Consider the following 6,217-nt stretch of genomic DNA (forward strand, 5'->3'; position numbering starts at 1 on the left):
TATTGAGAGTGACTTTCATCTTCTGACTTTACAGCATTTTAGGGGAGTATTTAACACTTTTGCCTTTCTCCCCCCCTGCTCAGCTCTGGTGAGACCCCACTTGGAGTACTGCATCCAGTTCTGGAGCCCCTATTACAAAAGGGATGTGGAGGTGCTGGAAGGTGTCCAGAGAAGGGCCACGAGGATGATCAGAGGGCTGGACTCCTCTCCTATGAGGACAGACTGAAGGAGTTGGGGCTGTTCAGTCTGCAGAAGAGAAGGCTCTGAGGTGACCTAATTGTGGCCTTCCAGTATCTGAAGGGGGCCTACAGGAAGGCTGGGGAGGGACTTTTTAGGGTGTCAGGTAGTGATAGGACTAGGGGGAATGGAATGAAGCTGGAGGTGGGGAGATTCAGGCTGGATGTGAGGAGGAGGTTCTTCACCATGAGAGTGGTGAAGCCCTGGAATGGGTTGTCCAGGGAGGTGGTTGAGGCCCCGTCCCTGGAGGTGTTTAAGACCAGGCTGGATGAGGCTCTGGCCAGCCTGATCTAGTGTGGGGTGTCTCTGCCCATGGCAGGGGGGTTGGAACTAGTTGGTGACTTCAACCTCCCAGATATCTGCTGGGAACTTAATTCAGCAGGGAGGAGGCAGTCCAGAAGATTCCTGGAGCGAATGGAGGACTGCTTCCTGACACAGCTGTTAAGCGAGCCTACCAGGGGACAGGCTCTGCTTGACCTGCTGTTCTGCAATAGGGAAGGGCTAGTGGGAGATGTGATCGTGGGAGGCTGCCTAGGGTGCAGTGACCACGAGATAGTGAAGTTCTCAATATGCAGGGAGATTGGGAGGAGCACCAACAGAACCTCCACCTTGGACTTCCGAAGGGCGAACTTCAGCCTATTTAAAAAACTTGTCTGCAAAGTCCCCTGGGTACCAGCCCTCATGAACCAAGGGGTTCAGGAGGGTTGGACCTACTTCAAACAGGAGCTCTTGAAGGCACAGGAATTGGCGGTTCCCATGTGCCGGAAGGCAAGCCGGCGGGGAAGGCGACCAGCCTGGATGAGCAAGCAGCTCCTGGAGGATTTAAGGGGGAAGAGGAGGCTGTATCACCTTTGGAAGGAGGGGAAGGCTTCTCGAGGTATGTTCAAGGAAGCTGTTAGATTATGTAGGAATAAAATTAGGGAGGCTAAGGCCCAGCTGGAACTGAAGCTGGCCACCTCAGTCAAAGATAATAAAAAGCATTTTTATAAATATATTAACAATAAGAAGAAGGGCAGGAAGAACCTGAACTCCCTAGTGGACCTGGAGGGGAACACAGTTACTGAGGATGAGGATAAAGCTGAGGTCCTGAACACCTTCTTTACCTCAATGTTTAACAGCAAGGCAGGAGTTCAGGACGAGTGGTCTCCGGAGCTGGGCGTTGGGGTCGGGGAGCAGAGTAATACCCTGGAAATCCATGAGGAGTTAGTTCGGGACCTGCTGAGCCACTTGGATATCCACAAGTCCATGGGACCAGATGGGATCCATCCTAGGGTGCTGAGAGAGCTGGCGGATGTGCTAGCTAGGCCACTCTCCATCATTTTCCTCCAGTCCTGGCTCACTGGTGAGGTCCCAGATGACTGGAAACTGGCCAACGTGGTCCCCATCCACAAGAAGGGTCGGATGGAGGAACCTGGAAACTACAGGCCAGTCAGCCTGACCTCAGTGCCAGGGAAAGTGATGGAGCAGATTATCCTGGCAGCAATAACTGCGCACCTGAAGGATGGCCAAGGGCTCAGGTCCAGCCAACATGGATTCAGGAAGGGCAGATCCTGCCTCTCCAACCTGATCTCTTTCTATGATCAGGTGACCCGCCTGGTGGATGTGGGGAGGCCTGTGGATGTGGTCTACCTAGACTTCAGCAAGGCCTTTGACACCGTCCCCCACAGCAAACTGCTGACTAAGCTGTCAGCCTGTGGATTGGACCACTACACTCTGTGCTGGGTTAGGAACTGGCTGGAGGGCCGGGCCCAGAGAGTGGTCGTGAACGGTGCCGCATCCAGCTGGAGGCCAGTCACCAGTGGTGTCCCCCAGGGATCAGTGCTGGGCCCTGTCCTCTTCAACATATTCGTTGATGATCTGGATGAAGGGGTAGAGTCAGTCATCAGCAAGTTTGCAGATGACACAAAGTTAGGGGCAGATGTTAGTCAATTAGAGGGTAGAAAGGCTCTGCAGAGGGACCTCGACCGACTGGAAAGATGGGCAGAGTCCAATGGGATGGCTTTCAACAAGTCCAAGTGCCGAGTGCTGCACTTTGGCTATGGCAATCCCATGCAGAGGTATAGGCTGGGGTCGGAGTGGCTGGAGAGCTCCCAGACAGAGAGGGACCTGGGTGTGCTGATCGACAGCCACCTGAATATGAGCCAGCAGTGTGCTCAGGTGGCCAGGAGGGCCAATGGCATTCTGGCCTGCATTAGGAATAGTGTGGCCAGCAGGAGCAGGGAGGTCATAGTGCCCCTGTACTCTGCTCTGGTTAGGCCGCACCTTGAGTACTGTGTCCAGTTCTGGGCTCCTCAGTTTAAGAAGGACATTGAGACACTTGAGCGTGTCCAGAGAAGGGCAACAAGGCTGGTGAGAGGCCTTGAACACAAGCCCTATGAGGAGAGGCTGAGGGAGCTGGGATTGTTTAGCCTGGAGAAGAGGAGGCTCAGGGGTGACCTTATTGCCCTCTACAACTACCTGAAGGGTGGTTGTAGCCAGGAGGGAGTTGGCCTCTTCTCCCAGGCAACCAGCACCAGAACAAGGGGACACAGTCTCAAGCTGCGCCAGGGGAGGTTCAGACTCGAGGTGAGGAGGAAGTTCTTCACCGAGCGAGTCATTCGGCATTGGAATGGGTTGCCCAGGGAGGTGGTTGAGTCATCGACCCTGGAGGCGTTCAAGGGGAGATTGGACGTGGCACTTGGTGCCATGGTCTAGTCATGGGGTCTGCGGTGTCAGGTTGGACTCGATGATCCTCGAGGTCCTTTCCAACCTAAGTGATACTGTGATACTGTGATACTGTGATCCTTGTGGTCCCTTCCAACCCTGACTGATTCTATGATTCCATGATTCTATGATTCTTTCTCTGCAGGCTCAGAGGTTGGCCATGGCCAAGACAAGAGCATGAGCAAGGTGGGCACTTGGGCTCTTGGTTGATGGGGCTTGTTCATATGCCTGTGGAAGTCTTCCCTCCCAGTTTAGGGTTGGAAGGATGTTTTCTCAAAGGAACTGGTCAAGGAATGGTGCTTTATTTGCCCCTGTCTATTCAAATAGAATCCCAGACTCCTATCTGTGCCACTCAATTTATCTCCATCATTTGGTCTCTCCTGTTCAAGCGTGAAACATGCATTGTGGACGGTTCCTTAGGGCCAAAAGATTTGTCCAGCGTTGGCTTTGGGTTTGGTAGATGACCTAGGGGTGGAGGCTGTGTCTTATACTTACACAATTAGTTTAGTCTGGAGAAGATGGAGAGGGGATCTTACCAATGCTCTTTTCAGTGGTGCCCAGAGACAGTACAAGGGGCAATCAGCACAAACTCAGAACACAGGAAGTTCCATCTGAACATGAGGCAAAGATTGTTTTCCTTTGAGAATTCCAGAGCACTTGACCAGGCTGCCCAAGAAGGTTGTGGTGTCTCCTTCTCTGGAGAGATTCCAAACCACCCTGGATATGATCCTGAGTGACCTGCTCTGGGTGAGGCTGTTTTAGCAAGGGGAGTTACACTTCATGATCTCCCTTCCAACCCCCACCATCCTGTAACTGAGGTTCAGGGAGGTATCAGTTTTGCTGTGGAGCCATTCCCCTTGTCCACTTTGCAGAAGGGAAACTGAGGCATAAAGAGTCCACATCAGGATGAGCCCAGATGGTGAAAGCAGAAGTCATGGCCCGTGGGGAGCCCTGCTGCAACCACCTGGTCATGCTGCCTGCACCCTTCTCCTGGCTGCAAAACTAGAAGAGTTGTTGGCTCTTGCAAGGAAGGGAACCCACCTAGGGTTCTTGAGAAACGGGTGTTTGTGTGTGCTCCAGTGAAAGGTTATCTCAGCAGGCCCATGGCAGGGGGGTTGGAACTAGATGATCCTTGTGGTCCCTTCCAACCCTGAATGATACTATGATACTATGATCATGCCAGGCACTCAGTGACGTGTGAGGGTCCATCACATGCTGCCAGGCCACCAGGGACCCATTTTTCCCTGGTAACCCTGATTTACCCTGATCTTTGCTTTGTTTATACATAAGCCTCAGGGGAGGAAATGGAAACAGGAGGAGGACTGGTGGGACTGGAAATCAGAGTAATTTGTGAGGAGCTGAGGCAGGAAGGGCAAAGTGCTTGGAGGCTTTTCTAAGGGTCAGTGGTGAGGGTCTGTGGACTGGGTGAGATGGGTACCTAGAAGCCAGCCTGAGCCTGGGTGGGGTTTAGGGGAAACTGGAAGGACTCTTTATTTCATTTGACTTTATTTAGAAATAAATGAATGTGCAGGGTGAGGAAGCTGAAGGGCAGTTTCCCATGGGCAGAAGGGGTGTCCCTGAGAGGAGAGACACCCTGCACCATAAAATCATAGGTTTGTCAGGGTTGGAAGGGACCACAAGGATCATCTAGTTCCAACCCCCTGCCATGGGCAGGGACACCTCACACTACAGCAGGTTGCTCACAGCCACATCCAGCCTGGCCTGAAAAACCTCCAGGGATGAGGCTTCCACCACCTCCCTGGGCAACCTGTGCCAGTGTCTCACCACCCTCATGGGGAAGAATTTCTTCCTGACATCCAATCTGAATCTACCCATTTCTAGTTTTGTTCCATTCCCCCTAGTCCTATCACTCCCTGACCCCCTAAAAAGTCCCTCCCCAGCTTTCTTGTAGGGCTGCTTCAGATACTGGAAGGCCACAATTAGGTCTCCTGGGAGCCTTCTCTTCTCCAGACTGAACAGCCCCAACTCCCGCAGTCTGTCCTCATAGCGGAGGTGCTCCAGCCCTCTGCTCATCCTCGTGGCCCTTCTCTGGACACCTTCCAGCACCTCCAGATCCTTCCTGTAATAGAGGCTCCAGAACTGGATGCAGTACTCCAGGTGTGGTCTCACCAGAGCTGAGCAGAGGGGGAGAATTACCTCCGTCGACCTGCTGGCTACACTTCTCTTGCTGCAGCCCAGAATGCAGCTTTCTGGGCTGCAAGTGCACACTGCTGGCTCATGTTGAGCTTCTCATCCACGAGCACCCCCACGTCCTTTTCTTCAGGACTGCTCTCAAGCCAGTCCCTGCCCAGCCTATATCAGTGCTTGGGATTGCGCCGACCCACATGCAGGACCTTGCTCTTGGTCTCCAACCCTGCAAGATCTTACTCAGGACCTCTAGATTTACTGGATGAGGCCAGATCAGAGGCGAAACCAGTCAGGCTACGCTGGTTTTGGATGCCACCTCGTGGTCTGCGAAGGCTTTACAAAGGGAGGCGTGGAGCAAATTTCCTTGGCTCGGCAGAAAACTGCAGTCAGGCATTTCTTGTTGCTGCTCCCCAGCACGTTGTGAAAGCTGGCCCTGGCCCTGGCCCCATCATTTTTAACGTCTCATTCCTGGAGGAGGATTTCCACCACCTCATCCCACACCTGAGAACTGCCGTCCTAGGGAGCTGGGCTCACTCATCCCATTTCATTTTAAGCTCCTACAGGGGAACGTCCTTCACTCCAGCATCCCTCCAAGGGAGTGGGGAAAGAGTGCAGAAAGTGTCCACCTTACCTTAATTCCTAGCCCTCTCCAGATGACCTCTGTCACTACAGAGAGGGTTTGGGTGTTCCCCTCCTCTTTCTGCCCCTCCCTAAATGAAACAAAGGTAAATCCACATCAGAGGTCAGGAAAATCAGGAGGTGTTGAGATACTGGAGCATCAGTATCCTTATCTGTGCCTACAGGAGAGACTCAAACAAACCCCAGCCCAGAGAATCAAAGAACCATTTTGGTTGGAAGAGAATTTTAAGATCATCAAGTCCAGCTGTCAGCCAGCACTGCCAAGACACCACCAAACCACGTTCCTCGGCACCACCAAACCACGTTCCTTGGCACCACATCTACACAGCTTTTAAACCCCTCCAGGGATGCCCTTCCATCAAAGTGCTGCACTTTGGCCACAGCAACCCCATGCAGTGCTACAGGCTGGGGTCAGAGTGGCTGGAGAATGGCCAGGCAGAAAGAAACCTGGGGGTACTGGTTGACAGCTGGCAGAACATGAGCCAGCAGT

This window comes from Melanerpes formicivorus, unplaced genomic scaffold, assembly GCF_026170545.1.
Source record: "Melanerpes formicivorus ecotype bairdi unplaced genomic scaffold, bMelFor1.0.p_v2 SCAF_9, whole genome shotgun sequence".
Classification (NCBI taxonomy): Eukaryota; Metazoa; Chordata; class Aves; order Piciformes; family Picidae; genus Melanerpes; species Melanerpes formicivorus.